The sequence below is a fragment of the Accipiter gentilis genome, chromosome 27 (assembly GCF_929443795.1).
Source record: "Accipiter gentilis chromosome 27, bAccGen1.1, whole genome shotgun sequence".
In the NCBI taxonomy this organism is placed as follows: Eukaryota; Metazoa; Chordata; class Aves; order Accipitriformes; family Accipitridae; genus Astur; species Astur gentilis.
The window spans coordinates 5,506,732-5,522,532 of NC_064906.1; positions in this window are offsets into that span (position 1 = coordinate 5,506,732).

Here is a 15,801-nt window from a genome sequence, read left to right on the forward strand (position 1 = left end):
ACAGAAACTGTGTAAATAGAAAAGAGCCAGCAGAGTCTTGGAAAAGGCATTCTGCGTTTACTATCTCCCACTGCTTTTGAACTGCCTGCAAACAGGCAGTTGAAAACAACAGACAAGTAACACTTCCCATCAAGTCCAAAGCATTATGAGAATGACCTCTGTGAATAGGTCTGATTCCTCCTGCTACACTGCATGATGTAACAGGCAGGACGCCAAGAGGTGGCAGAGGTCCCCTGTATCCGACAGCTGCAGGGTGGGACTATCTCCCTGTTCCCGACGCTGGGAAAGCCAAGAAGCGAAAGGGACAGATAAACGTTATTGGAGTCTTTGGTGCTATTGGTATCTTCCTTTATTCTAGGCAGGACAAAGAAACCCTCATATTCTCAATGTTTTAGGTACTTCAGTACAAAGTCCTTCAAACTAACACAGAAGTATTATGCTATTCAAGTCGTGCTGCATAGTGTGAGGCTGAGAAGTATTTTTTAGCTTTGCTTTTTTTTTAAAAAACAAAAAAAATGAACAAACCAACCAGACACCTCTGTGGCTTTTTCATTGTACCAAAATGGTTGTGTGTTGATAGATTGAAGATAATCGCTTAACCATCACCCAAAAGCCTATAAGTGATGAGTCACGATATTAAAAAAAGTCTGGATAATAATGAACTCATTTCATTGTTCAGTGCCATAGTACTAAATAGCATAAATACAAAAGAGAACTGTGTGAAAGGCTTTCTGTGGCAAAGTATCTGGAAGAAGTTGTCCTTGTGTATTAACTATTTATTTAAAACAGCCAAATTGGAAACACAGGAAAGAGGACTAATTCTGAGTTGTTGATAAAGTAATTGCTTTCTTGCTTTTTCTAAATGATATAACACACACACACACTGGTACACATACAGAGGAGCACTATTACCCGTCAAACAGAATTATGCATAATGCTTGTCAGTCTCGCTTACCCTAGTGCTTTACATGCAGAGAGGCAAACTCGGTCACGTTGCATGGGATGTCATTTTAAGGACAATATTGTTACTTTTTTGCTTGGTTTATGGTGTGGGGACTTTTTCAAGCTAAGAGATGATATTTCATTTATTGCGTATAACATAATGGTCAGCACAAACGTTAAATGCAACTGAATTAAGAATTTTTAAAATATTTTTAAAGTGGCACCTGCAGCTCACTGAAAATAAAAGTTCAGGGGAATTTTATATGTATTCTCCTTAGTGCACATTTCAACTAAGGATGATGGGCCCATATCTGTCTGTATGTACCCAGTCCCCATTCAAGTGTTGCACATCTGCTGCAAACCTAACCTTGAAAAGCGTTTGAATCTCCCGCGTGACATTTCCTGAGGTACGTGCCGCTTTGCTCCCAGGCAAGCTCAGCATTTGTATCTCAGGCTCAGGAAGGGATTTGTTCTTACATGTGGGTCCACTCACCTCTGCCGAATCTGGCTCTACCCAAATTGCAGCAGGAGTTTACACGTCCTTTTGCAGAGACCTGTTCAAAGAGCCATGGTTTAATGGAAGAGGCCAGTGTTTAAAGTCTGTTCAGCCCAACTGGAGAGCTGTGCTGAATCTGCTGCTCGGGCAGTTCCAATAACCTCTAGAAAAGTGTCATAAACATCCAGGCAAAGGGACCTAACCAGCTGGAAAAAAAGTCCTCGGATTGAAATGAGGCGTTTCCATGAAGCTACGTTAGACATTCCTTGGAGCAGAATGAGAATGAGGCACAGGTGATCCCCGTCCTGGAGGTGAGACTCCTCTGTCTGAGGAACAGCGGGGCTGTGTCTGTGTGCGTCCTGCTCCACCGTGCCTCTGGCCGGCGCCTTGCTCCCCACAGCCCCGCGTGAGAGCCCGCCAGCATGCCAGCATCGTTCAGGCGAGGGCACAGCTTGACAACCTGGCCCTGAGTTGGGGCTGGCAAGCACCGCCTTCCCGTGGAGCCAGGGAAGTCCAACTGGCGTTTGAGCCTGGAGGAGGATCCCCCAGGTGTTAAATCTGCACACGGTCTTTGTACATACTTGTCTCTAAGCAGCTGAACATGCTGAAGCGATCCTCAGATCAGAAACTGGGGTTTTCTTTTCCTAACCTGCAAATTAGGGGGGCAAGCTGGGAGGGTGCTGGTTATTATTTAAGAAAAATGGCAAAGAAAAGCATATTTTCTTATTAGCTTCCTGTACAGGAGTCTGTCTTCATTAAAATACCTAGTAAATTACTTACAATTTCACATTAGTAAAATAAAATTGGAAAAAAAAAAAAAAAAAAGTGTGCCTTTTTAGAGTATTTTCTGCTCTGCTAAGAGACGGATGAATAATGAGCATTTGAAGCACAGGCATGACTTTAGCACAGGGCATACCCTGAACTGATACTAAGATTGCAGATAAGAGCAGGGTCTTTGTAGCTCTGTTTGGTAAGAAGTGTGAAGCTCTTCCTTTGTACACATAATGTTCTGCCATGTATTTACACAATAAATGGAGATGAATCAATGCATTATTAAAATGTCTTATTCATAAAATATCAATTCAGAAGCACCTGCTTACACATCTTCATTTAGTAAATACGATGCACTTGTTGGTTACTTGTGGAGATATAGCACATGCAAAATAGCACCAATGCTGTTCCCATATTTTACTGACTTACATAAAAGGATATAATTTGTTGATGCATGACACTGAAATTATTCTAATGCAATCCCAAGTAAATATGCTCCTTTCTGAGTTTCTCTAAGATTATAGTTACTTTGCACTTCATGCAAATGAGGCTAATGAGGTTCACTAGTTTAGTAACATCTTTTTCTAATTGCAGAAGCAATTGCCATCAACCACTCAGTGTAGATTGGTCATTTGGTGTATATTTGGTGAAAAAAAAAAGTCTATGCTACTGAATATGTAAATAGTGTTTTTCATTTGTATTCACTTGTAGGGGGTACCTGAAATGTTTACTGTTTGTATTGAACAAAGAAAATAGCTGGAGATTAAGTTAGCCACAGGAAAAGACTTTTATAAAAATGATCCCACAACTTGCACCACGCTACTTCTGGCCAGTCTTGACTGCTTTTGGTTCACTGCTCTTGGTCAAGTTAAACACCACTGTTTTGTCATGGAACGCATTCAGTGGAAAGGCAGAGAGCGAGTCTAATGTTTGAAATTTCAATTCAACACTAGCGGTACAGGGATGATCACCTATACACTCAGAGCAAGTCTAAAAGTGTGCTGTAGGTAGTGTAACCTGCACACAGAAAACCTGGATGTTTTTGTGGCAGGTAAAGATTCACTAATAGAATATAGTCCAAGCTACATTAGTTTAAAGATTTAGTGACCTCACTATACTGCTTTTTTCTCCAAAGGTAGTTGTTCTTAGCTTAGATGTTTCTCAACAGTGCAGACGAGCTCTGATCTTCTCTTGAAAATTCCATAGAATTATATGGACAATATTTTCTGATAAAAATCTGAAAATCTCAAAAAGTGCCATAGAAAGGAAGTAATTTTTCAGTGCATTTTATCATATTTCTCTACCACATTTTTTTCCCTCTTTATTAACTTTTCTTAGACTTTATATAATGGAGGATTGAGTCCTTTCCGTCATGTGATTCTTTTAAGGAAAAAATCCCCAAATATAATTAAAACATTAATATAAAACAATAATAATAATATTGCTCTTCTGGGATGCTCCAAATGCTTCTCATCCCTTCAAAAGGAGATCTAAACTTTCTCCATTTCTTTAGCAGAAATCTGCAACCAAATATATATGAGGGAATACCTTAATACCCCATAGTATTATAAATCTAGAATGATACTTGGCTTTCCACAGTTCTATTAATACCTAGTATTTCATTTGGAATTATAAGGTAAAAAAACCTGAAAATGCATATAAATGCACTTGAGTGGTTAATATTGTTCATGGGTGAAGTCCTCAGGTTTATGAGGAGTGCAAAAGAGTAAATTATTTTAGAAAGGTTCTGAAGATTAAGTCTTCAATAAAAAAAGTTTTTTAAAAAATCACTTTGAAAGCATAAAATGTGATCTTCATTTGGAAGCCTTAATTCCTTGAACATTTCACTGGTTTTCCACATTTGAAAAGTACCTCTGTAATGTCTTTAAAAGTCTTCAGAATTCTTGTTCCATCCCTAAATTAATTGCTGATTTTTTGTTCTGGTGAAATTTTTACTAACATCAGTCTTTTGAGTCACTCAAGAAAGCCTTTGCCTGTTCACAGTTGTCTTCACTAGACTCTTACCAGTAGCACAATGAAGCATGTGTCCTTGTGTCCTGAATGGTGGAATAAACTTACTTTCTTCACAAACAAAAGAAAGGTGTATCACAAATGGATAAAATACTCAAGATTAGAAAGGTCAGAGATGTCCTCTAAATTCCTAATACCTAAAACCTGCTCGCTTTCCATTTTCTCATATACTGTAACATGTATAGTATAAACATCATCTTGAGTGTATCAAACTACCTGTGTCCAAGGAGTGTAGAGGACTGGTTCAGCTGGTTTTGTAATTTTTTTCAGTTAGATGCTTTTGAGCAGTGGCTATTAAGGATTTCTCTTTGTAAGATATGCCTTTAAGTAAGTAAATGGCTGAATTAAACATATGTTGAAGACCCAGACTTTATTCAGGTGTACTCTCAGAGTGATCCTAAGCAATATTTCCCTTTGCAAGCTGAAAGAAAATCCTAAGGGAAAAAAATATCTATAATAATTACATAATCATAAAGTATGCAAAACAACATAAGCAAGAAAAAAAGATTAAGCCTCTCCTGGGATTCCACTCATCTTGTAAACCCTGCTGAGTTTCATGCTGGGTAGAAAGAGATGGGTAAAGTAACCTAGAAGAGTCAGATGATTCAATATGGCTTAGTATTTAATGAAGGCAAAAATAAAACAAATAAATATGAAAAGAAAATTAGAAGGTGAGTTTTCTGTGAGCAATAAATTGCAATGTTTTTTTAAAGTATAAACTTAGAAAAGAAAAAATAATAAATAACAAGAGCATCTAGATTAATAAGAACAGTGATAAACCAAGATGATTATAGTATCTCAAAAATGGGTTTCTGGCACTTTCTTCCCTTTATATGTTAGAATAAAACCCTATAATTTTTTTGCCAATAGACTAGAAAACAACAATTTTCAGACATTTGACACTAGACTGCTTGATAAAAAGAACAAAACCTTTCTGAATGAGGATGAGAAGTTACATGACTGCATTTTATAATGTTGGGATCATTCTGTGAACATATGTATGTACCATATATAATTGGGTAAAAAAAAAATTACTGTGCAGACAGATAATACAGTTAAAGTCTTATTGTTATTACTGTTATTACTGTTTTCCAAAGGAACTGATGAAAAGTTACTATATTATACAAAATTATTTGACTAAATCTCTGTTGAATATTGACCTATGCTGGATCTTTTTTTTTTTTCCCCCCAATACAATGAAATCAGACATTCCAAATACCGACGGACCTTGTTAATGAGGAGCTTTCTTCTAATCTTTGTAGTAATTAGGGGCTATGGCCCTCACTTCAGGAAAACTAGAAACATGTAATTAACTTTGTTAAAGTGGAAATTCATAATGAAATTAAGTAAATGAATATGAGTTCTGTTAAATCATAAGATTGCTGAATCTCTTGTGCTAGGCTTCATCTGCACTGTAAAGTATATCTGTTCTGAAGTTATCAAATCTGATTTCACCCACATGTCATGACTCCATAGCAGCTGAGGGGCTGAGTATGTATCATTCCTACATTTCTTTGCTATTAACTCAATTCCCACAAAAATAAAACATAGTTTGGACAACTTGTGATGATCTATCCATTTTCTGATGAGTGAGTGAAGAATCTGGGCTTTCTTGCGGTATGTGCCACATAGAGTAGTATAGTTACAGCTGTAGAAATTCAAACAGGCAAATCATATGGAAAGCAGAATCTGCTTGATCTTTTTGGGGGTAATGAACTGCTGCAAACATAATTTAATTTGAATCGGTTTGTTTCCTATCTGGTGGTTCAGGAAGATGGTCATGTGGACAATAATTCATCTTGTAGTTTTCTTATTACCCCCATTCAGGTTGCTTTGCTCTGTGTCTTTGCTTTGTTATCCTATGGTTAGTACGTATTGGCTACCTTTATCACGTAGTTAAGAATTAATCTCCCTTAAATATAGTTGCCCCAAATTTTATTGTGATGAAGACGATAGTGAGTTGCTGCATTGAATAAATACACTATTCTGTATTTGCATCATTCAGGATGAAAGAGAGTTCTATAAAAATAGTTAGAAAATAGACCAGTTTAAATGCATAGGGTACTCTAAAAAAACAACACAACAGTCAAAATACTTATTTTACAGCTTTTCAAAGTTTTTGAGTGCTCCATTTGATAGAAATAAAGATTTTATTTGTTCAGTTAACATACTTTTTATGAACACCTAATGGTCCTGAGAAATTCATAGAGTGTTTGTTGAGACTTTGGCAAGAACAGTATCTTCGGGAAAGGGTGGTGGGGAGGGAAGGTGAGAAGGACAGACTGCTGACCCTGCTTCCTACATTTCACACGTACAGTCCCAGGGTCTCAGATGTCTGCAGGAGAGTACAGAGGGTTTTCAAACACCTTGTACCACAGGAGAAAGTCATCTGCAGCTACTGTATCAAAAGTCACTTGATAAGTTTAGAGAAAGTCTGGTTAACATTTAAATCTTCAAAGGATGAACACTTTACTTCAGCAAGCCTTGGGGATCTCTCGCATGATAGGGTTTCCTTTTGTCAGAGCTGTGATGTTCTGAGGAATTTCCCAGGTGCTAGTGTGTGGGAAAATCCCTATATTTTTATCCAGTAATGAAAGGAGCGTCATATGAAGTGATAAGCATATTCCAAAGTTCAGCTGGAAAGCCATTAACTTCAAATTACCAAACATTGTCTAAAATGTTTAGAAGACAATGTCTTTTAGCTACAAGATACTGTTTCAGCACATCTGAACTGAATGGAAGGTATGGAGGCAAGAGCCTTTTATTAGTTAAAAAATTACATGCTATTATCTTAAATTTTTGCTGTCACAATGTAGATTTTAACGAAGGCGTGCAATGCACCTAAGAGGTTACTTTGCAAATATCAGCATAGCACAAAAACACAGGAACTTCAGCACAAGCACTTTAAAGAATTTGTCAAAGCTCACCTAACAAGCCAGCATGATCCAGAACTGAAAATCAAATCTGCTTACGAACCTGTGTTTCCTTTTCTAAGGGAAAAGATTTTCTTCTGATGCCCTTTCCTAGTAAAGTAATATAGTCCTCATTAATTTTAAACAAAAGATAAAAGCTCTATGTCCCTTCACACTGTGGTACAAAAGAAAACATTAATAAAATACAATCTAGAAAGGGAACATAACATTAGAAGTAATGCTTCAGCCACAGGGCCTTCCTTTCGCTGTAGCAAAATATTGAACAACATTAGATGAGTGTTCCTTCTAATATTTTAATTTCTTTTTTTTTTTTTTTTTTTTTTCCCCCAGACTTTTTAAAATTCCAAATTCAAAGGGGTTGGGGACTTGGTCTCTTGAGTCCAACAAAGAGTTACAATTCCTTTAATAATACTATGCCTCTAGCCTTCTACTCAAAAACAATTTTAGTTTCCATTTAAGTGTTCCTACCAATAAATAACATCCGATTGTCTCAGTTTTTATTCATTCACCCCCTAGAAAAAAAGCATAAGCATATGCTGAACTTTGAAATAAATACAGTGTTTGTTTTCTTGGGTTTTTAAGGTCTTTTTGTTTGCTTGCTTTTGTTTCCAATGTAACTGGTATCAGGGTGTTTAGTTGGAATACAATCATAGACAAACTGCTACAATGGACACAAGATAGCAGCTCCTATTAAAAAAAAAAAAAAAAAAAAGTTAAAATAATTGTCTTATACCTAACTCTATTTGGAAAAAAAGGGTCAATGAAAATTAAATGTAATGGAAAACCAAAAAAGATTGTGTAACTATGACCTATTCAGCTGTATTTACCTCCCCTATGGTCTCATTCTTCTACAGATTTTTGAAATATTCCCATATGGATCAATATTTTGTTTCTGAAGGCCAGATCTATATTACCTTCAAGACTGTGCTTGAGGCCAAGTTTACATTTACCTACACTGGTTGGACAGGAATAAGGCTTAAGAGACAGATTTCTGGAAAACTTCCAGCCACAGAGTACAGAACACCGAATGATAATTTTATATAAAACCAAACAGAACTTATTTTTCAGTCTGGCTAAATGAGTCATACCTCATCACCATGGTTCAGTCATTATGCACTTATTATGTCTTGCAACCTTGTTGCATGGCTAGCTTCAGGCATGAAGATCCCATAAAATTCCAGTGTTTATGCCTCAAGACATTATAGATCATACACATGTGCAGGACATTATAGATTAAGTTTACACCTCTGAGCTACAGGCAGCCTGATGCAGACACACCTTCATTCCTAAAATCTGCATTGACAAAGTTCTGAAGTGCTCTTACAAGGTTTGATGCTTTGTCATTTTTGTATGACTTGGAGTCTAAACAAGACAGCATTTTAATCACAGCATAAAGAAGGAAAAGACCGCAAAGTGGCATCTCTACAAAGGGACAGATTCTCTAAAATATGAGACAAAATTGTGGTAGTGTTGATGCATAATCTGACTCACAGAATAACCTCTATCAAAGAGACTAGATCACTTTGCCTGGCTCAAATTATTTTTTTTTCCTTAGGGACAGGAACTTGGATTAAGAAAAAAATACATATTAATTGTATGCCATTTATTTCTCTATCCGTTTGGAAAGCCTGGGTTCTCATGTGTAGTAGCCATGCTGAAAGTAAAATTTTCTGTGTTTTTTTTCAAACACAGCTTATTTTCATAGAGAAAGAGGCACGTACTCCTCTTGGTCTCTAATAGTGCACTACCATACAAAAAAAGCCAGGAAGCCTGTAATGCAAAATCATTATCTCTCTCCTTGGCCCTGGATTGCACCATTTCAGTTGTCCTAAAAGTAAAATCTAGGCCTGAATCAAAGGACAAGACCACTCCACAGGAAATAACACACAAAAGACTCAGAATGTATATCCAACATTTTGTCTCCTTGTTGCCCTGAAGGCTTTCTATGTATATAGCCAATGTTTTGGGGTTTTTTTAATGCTGTTAATATGCAAAGTCATTGAAGCAGACATTGTCATTTGGGTCACAATTTCTTTAGTACTAAGTGCAACAGGAACTCAGCCATGACAGGCCTTTTAGGAGCTGTGATAAAGCATTTAAAAGTACATTTATAAAATGGAAATTTATCTCTGCACATGTATCATACAACTGCTACTGCCTAGAACACACTTAATTGCACGTGAATTGAAAGCAGAATGTTGAAAGTAATGCCAAATGCAGATTAAAACCCACAGCTCTGCAAATGTAACACAACTTTTTTCTTGAAAAGAAAAAAAATAGTATGTGTTTATTTTTAATATGGTAGGTGCCAATTGGTTGATCTTGCCAATAAGAAGATAAACAGTTTTCCTAATTCTTTTTTTTTCTTTTAACTACAAATACCACAGCATCAGAATAAACATAATTTTGAAAATAGACAAAAGAAAGGTAGAAATAGACTACCTGGGACAGGAATATTAAAAAAGAGAAGCAGTTATGGAAATCTTTCTCATTCTCTCATCTCATCTTGCTAATAATATGTTTGAAGTAAATATAAACAACCAGGGAATCACAACACGAGGACTGAAGAAAAAAGCAAAGTTGGATAAAAAAGGGAGAAAATATTCTTTCAATTAAACTGTATTATAAAAACAAGGCAATAACATTAAAAAAAAGGCACAAGATTTTTAACACAAAAATGCTGAACATGCTGTAGAGAAAACTATAGATTTAGGTTTAGTTTCATCACTAGCTAACCTCAAGTTTTAGAAGTCTGAGCTAGTGGAAAAGATAAACGGGTGAAAGAGAAGTATATTGAATAATCTCTTTGCCTTTACTAGATTGTTTGCAATAGTGGTTATTACGGTTTTATTGGAGAGCTATGTTCCCTCTCTAAACTGAATTCCTTATGAGGAATAAAAGAAGCAAAAGCAGCAGGCAGAAATCCTCCAGTCAAAGAGTTAAATATACTATTGTAAATGTACTAACAAGTAGTCTTTTCACATTTTGTGTAATTAGTTCTTGTATAGCTTCAGTGACAGCATAGAGAGCAAATTTTGGGTGGTGTAGCCTCTTTCACTGAGATTAGAAGCCATTTCAGACATTCCTGAAGATCTGAGTGATAAGGACACTAAACACTGACAAAAAATTTGGCATTGTTGAGTTCCACATTTGTTTTTTATGTGCGATTTCTATATTAGACTTCATCAGTCTCTGAATCAGAAGGTTTTTTTAGTGGTTTTGCCCCCTCTAACCACCAGATACATATATGCCACCAGGCATACAAAAGTCAAGCTGTGTATTTTCTATCTTCTAAAATATTCCAGAGACAGTGCAGTAAACACATAGTTGACAGTTCTCCCAACTATTATTCAAGCAGAACACAGTAATAGTTTTTTAATACTTATGTTACTTTTTTAAGTTGATGCATAAAAATCCTTCTTTGCTTTAGAAAATAACATATGTACCTAAAAACTGCTTAAGCTGACAAAAAAATGGAGGGAAGGAGAGGAAATAATATGTGGCAGTTTATTCCTCAAATAGTTGCAGTATTAGCTATTACATGGTAATTTCAGAGATGGCAATGAAAATATCTTTAGAGTAATAGCTACTACTGCTTACAAGTGTCAGATGTTATTTATTGAAAGCCAGGAGAGAAAAAAACCCAACACCAACCCCTACCCCTCCCCCAAAAAAACCCTCTTTCTGCCCTTATTATTTGTGATGGTGCATAGGCAAAAAATGAAGTGCTCCAAAATAGACAATTTCAATAGAAGCCAGTATTTGATATGAAAAGTGAACACTGACAAGCCTTCCATCAAATTAATTATCTGAAATTTGTAAATAAATTACTGGAAATGGCCCAGCTTCTCTGCAGATTAGTGATGTCACTACTTGGTTCTCATGTTTAGAATTTGGTGCTAACAATTTATTGCCAACATGAATTTGGAAGCTGGTCTATGAAATCAACGCCTTTATAAATGACTGGAAAGACATTTCAATGAATGCCAAGTTAGAACTAATTATTTTCTTTCTTTGAAATCCCAGATAATTTTCCAGAATTCTGTTAAGCTTAGAATATGACACTTTTACAATCAAGCAGCTACAGAAAAGAGTATTTTAAATATACTATTTTTTTATATATTTTGCACTATTTTAACATATTATCAGGTCAAATTGTACAATAAATTAATTGATGTAAGGCTGATAAAGCTGTTACACTTGATTAGATGTGTCAGAAAAAAAAAAAAAAAGAAAAAAAAGGATTTTGCAGAATACTTTTAATTCAGGAGCTAATTTAAAATAAAGTTATTCTGTTCTATATGAAGGAGTAAAATATTATTTAGCCTGTTTTACAGATCAGAAAATCAATCAAGATTGTCTCAAAGTCACTAATATTCCTCTACAGGTTTGAAAGTTGACTTGCGTGAGATTTTACTGTGAGACTGTCATTTCAATGCAGGACAACACAGAGCATAAACAAATAGTGAAATCCTGGAAACCATTTCCAGGCAATGAAGGACAAGAAGGTGATTTATGGTAGTCAGCAAGGATTCACCAAGGGGAAACCATGCTTGACCAGCCTGGTAGCCTTCTACAATCAAATGACTGGCTGGGTAGATGAGGGGAGGGCAGTGGATATTGCATACCTAGACTTCAGGAAGGCTTTTGACTCTGTTTCCTGGAAGATCCTCATATAGAAGCTGATGAAGTATGGCTGGACGAGCAGAGAGGTGGACTGAAAACTGGTTGAGCATCTGAGCCCAGGGGGTGGTGATCAGTGGCACGTAGTCTAGTCGGAGGCCAGTAACTAGCGGTGTATCCCAGGGGTCAACACTGGGTCTAGCCCTCTTCAACATCTTCATTAATGATCGTTAATGATGATGGGGCACAGTGTACCCTCAGCCTGTTTGTGGGTGATACAAAGCTGGGAAGAGTGGCTGATATGCCAGAGTGTAGTGCGGCCATCCAGAAAGACCTAAACAGGCTGGAGAAAATGGCTGACGGGAATCTCATGCAGTTCAGCAGAGGGAAGTCCAAAGGTCTGCACCTGGGGAGGAACAACCTCCTCAGTATATGCTGGGACTGATGAGCAGGAAAGCAGCCTTGCAGAAAAGGACCTGGGGCTCCCGGTAGACACCAAGTTGAAGATGACGCAGCAATGTGCCCTGGCGGCACAAAAGCCTAACGGCATCCTGGGCTGCATAAATATTGCCAGCAGGTCAAGGGAGGTGATCCTTCTCCTCAATGCGGCACTTGGTGAGGCCACACCTGGAGTCTTGTGTCCAGCTCTGGACTCCCCAGTACAAGAGAGATATGGAGCTATTAGACAGAGTCCAGCAAAGACCCACAAAGATGATGAAGGGACTGGAGCATCTCTCCTATGAGGAAAGGCTGAGACTGCTGGGACTGGTTAGTCTAGAGAAGAGAAGGCTCAGGGGTAGGATCTTAGCAAAGTGTACAAATACCCGAGGAAAAGTTGCAAAGAAGGCAAAGCCAAATTGTTTTCAGTGGTGCCCAGTGACAGGACCAGAGGCAATGGGCACAATATAAAACACAAGAAGTTCCCCCTGAACATCAGGAAACAATTTTTTTGCTGTGAGGGTGACCAAGCACTGGCCCAGGTTGACCAGAGAGGTTGTGGAAATATTCAGAAGCCAGCTGACACTGTCCTGGGCAACCGGCTCCAGATGACCCTGTCTGAGCAGGGGGGGTCGGACCAGGTGACCTCCAGAGGTCCCTTCTGACAGCAACCATTTTGTGATTCTGTGGAAGTATAGCACTGCATGACAATCAGTTTCAAATATCTGTTTTATGAACCAGCATGAGAGTTTTTTCAGCATTTCATGCAGATCTTTAAAGGTGGCCTGTGGAGGAGGGGGGGAGGGTGGAACATAAAAGCTTTTACCCCACCTTCACTAGATACGGCAGTGTAGGGCAATGTCTAAATAGTACAAATCTCATAAGGAGTGCTGCACGTAGTAATCATTCTTCTGAAAAAAATTCATTCAAAAAATAGTAGAAGAGTCAAAAATTATGAGTGAAATGTAAAAACAAATGTTGCAAAATCTCGAAGTCAGAGAAACTATTACTGAACTGAAACAAAAGTTTCAGAGGGAAAAGAATGAGGTATAGATATATGTTAAGACTTCACATATAACTAGAAAGAAAACAATGCTTTTTGTATTTTAAACTAATATTTTCCTGGAGGATTTTTTCATTTCTAGTGATCCTTTTCCTGTTTTTCTTATCAAAACATTTTTAAAAAGCCAACATAAGTACAGAAAATATTCAGGTATGTAGTTTAAAATTTTGAAATGTTTGAGTTTTCAGTGGTTTGTCCTTAAAAACGTTTTATTTTTGAAATCTAAATATTTAATCTATTTTTAAAAAGAAAATGAAAATACTGCTTTGACAGCTGCTTCCTACAGATGGATGTTAATATATATATAACAGAACAAAAATATTAATGTCTTTTAAAAGCAATGCCAATTGAAATGATAAGACAGCAATCAAGGAGGAAGTTAATATCGAAGCCAATGCTTGAAAGCTTAGAATGAGTGGAGGAAAAACACAGCAAAACAACCATTAACACAGACTAAGACTGGCTTGCTCTTTTCTGGGCTCATGCTGTAATCCCATTTTACCTGAGAAACTCAAATGAATGTCATGTCATTGTCTCAAATTTTCATTATGAAGACATGTACATATTACATATATATATATGGAGCTGATACAATAGCTTTAAAACATCTCACCCCAGAAACCTCTACTAAGAAGAATATGAATAAAAGGAAGAATAATTTCAATGAAACTGAATGAGCAAGTGCCATCAGCTGTGGTAGCTGGTGATAAAAATCCTGTCACACACTGAACAACCAAAATTTGGTGCCAACTATCTGCCCTGGGATGTCAGCCAAGCAACCTGATGGACTCAATGGACCCCTCATGTACGATTTTGTAAAACAGGTTAAGGGGAAAGGATGCCAACTGCATGGAAGCCTCTACCAGAATTGCTTTACATGGCATTTTGGAATTGTGGGGAATTTTTTTATTCCCCTTACACAGACAGTACAGACAAAACTCATCATGCTTTAAGGCAGTTCAGTCTGGAACCATGTTCCTTCTGGCTATCAGTTTAACTTTTTGAGTACTAGGTTTGGGTTTTTTTAGATCAATCATCAAGCCTAACTTGCTGTCAGCCAAGCAGACCACTGTATAGGCAGTGAGGTTTATTCAGAAGACCACATAGTCTTCAGACAGCCTGAAGTCACTAGGCTAAATAATCTCTGCTTTTGTTCTCTAGCCTTTCTTAAAGGCCAAAACACTGTATGCAAAAAGAACAAATCTCACCCTTTATAGAGTAATATAAAATTAGAAAAATAGAGTAGAAATAGTCCAAACCATGTTCCCGTAGTGCAAGAAAACACAACCGAGGTTTTTCATATAGAACACAGATGTAGAAACTTATCCCCATCATGCAGAAAGTGGGTTTGTCCTCCCTTGCCCTTCCCAAAAGAAGCGTCCCTATTTTATGAAGTCTGTCACTTTATAGGATGAGTCTGGTAACAACTTGCCGCCGTGTGCTCCTTAGTGCTGTAGGAATGTGCATCTCTGTTCCTTATGGACGGCGCTGCTCAGAGCAAGGTGTTTCACATAAGCTCTGACCACATTACCAACGAGGAGGATGAGATGGGTCCTTGTTGCCACTTCTAAGCTCTACCTCCATTAAGAATGGTTATTTCATTTACAGTTCCCTTTCCCTGGCCTCTGGCTCTCCTACAGAAATCACTGCAGCCCCCAAACAGCAGGAGACCCACCGTGGTGGAGAAACAAAGAAAGCTCAGTCTTTTATTCTTTCCTTCTTTTTTGCATTATAAGAATCCTTCCTTTATTCTTTTTTTTCTCAGAGATCTTTCTAAGTAATGCTCTCTCTTTGTTTGATTTCTCAATCTGTGCAGTATTTCAAAGCTCTTCATTTATAGCAATAACATTTCTCCATTGGCTGAGATTGCTTATTCTTCATTCTTTTTATTTATAACAATAATGACAAAACAAAACAAGCATCTGCTCGACTACAGTAAATTATCTGGCTTTCCATGCTCTGTGCAGAGTAAAAATAGCTTAAGTTTATTTCATAAAGTGAATGTTTCCAGTCTATAGTCTGCCCGACATGAGTACTGCTCAAAGGCAGAATTTAACCTTTGTCCTTTCATGGTTGGTTTGAAGTGCTCAACTACTCTCCCATAATTTTCAGCAATTTCTGGCCCTGAGTTACTGTAAGTCTTATATGACCAATTAATTAGAAAACAGAGCACCACTTGAAGAAACAAGTGATTTATAATGAAAGGTCCACTTCTGCAATTTGCAGTGTTATTGGATGCTGTTAAAATAGTTAAGTCACAAAATACTAATGCCTGTTCCCCTGAGAAGCTTCTTTTTTTGAATTTGACCTCTAATAGTGTAATAATCCTCACAGAATAAGCCAGGGCTAGGCTAACATTAGAGCACCTCTCTGCAGAGGAAGGCAGGTGTGGATATGTTGAGGCAGCCACATGTATGCCAGTTATGATTCTGGAGCTGCATACTGGAGCTGGGTTTAGACCAAGTTAGCATACTTTCTTCCTAATAAGGGTTTATTTCTGTGCT